Below are 601 nucleotides of genomic sequence, written 5' to 3' on the forward strand. Positions count from 1 at the left end.
CCTTGATAAATTCATATCTATTTCGAACTCCTACAAACAGCCAGGGATAGGACAAGATATAGTCCGGCTATACTTGTTACTCTATTCTCTCACTCATCATGCTCAAACTTGGTTTGAAGGACTGGAAAAAGATTCCATCACGTCATGGACGGAGATGGCTACTAAATACCTAACCAAATATTTCCCTCCTTCTAAACAAACCAAGCTGAAGAATGACATCATTAATTTCAAACAGAGTTATGATGAATCTCTTTACACCGCATGGGAGCGTTTCAAAACCCTGCTGAAGAAGTGCCCTAATCACCAGTTAGAATGGTCAGCCCAAATCTGTACCTTCTACAATGGTCTTACGGTAAATCATAGAACGATGATCGATGCAGCAGCTCAAGGGAATCTAATGAACCAAACCGCAGATGAAGCATGGGAATTGCTCGAGAATATGACGATGCATCATCATGACTGGAACAGTGGTGAAACAACTTCATCATCTGTCCCGCTCTCCGCACTGAGTAACCAAACGGAGGCCATTAAATCCCTGATGGATAAGATGGAATCTCTTGCCAAACAACTCGGAGACTTGAAGACGCAGCAGCAGCAGGTT

The 601-nt window shown here is 42.9% G+C and overlaps 1 non-coding gene across 1 annotated transcript; it reads right to left on the minus strand.

Annotated features, from left to right (window-relative positions):
- Positions 1 to 202: 202 nt before the first annotated feature.
- On the minus strand, positions 203 to 309 carry LOC139878975 (small nucleolar RNA R71). Its single transcript, XR_011769833.1, has one exon. It is a non-coding gene; the product is annotated as a small nucleolar RNA R71 (small nucleolar RNA).
- Between the last annotated feature and the right edge of the window lie 292 nt (positions 310 to 601).

Source organism: Rutidosis leptorrhynchoides, chromosome 11, assembly GCF_046630445.1.
Source record: "Rutidosis leptorrhynchoides isolate AG116_Rl617_1_P2 chromosome 11, CSIRO_AGI_Rlap_v1, whole genome shotgun sequence".
In the NCBI taxonomy this organism is placed as follows: domain Eukaryota; kingdom Viridiplantae; phylum Streptophyta; class Magnoliopsida; order Asterales; family Asteraceae; genus Rutidosis; species Rutidosis leptorrhynchoides.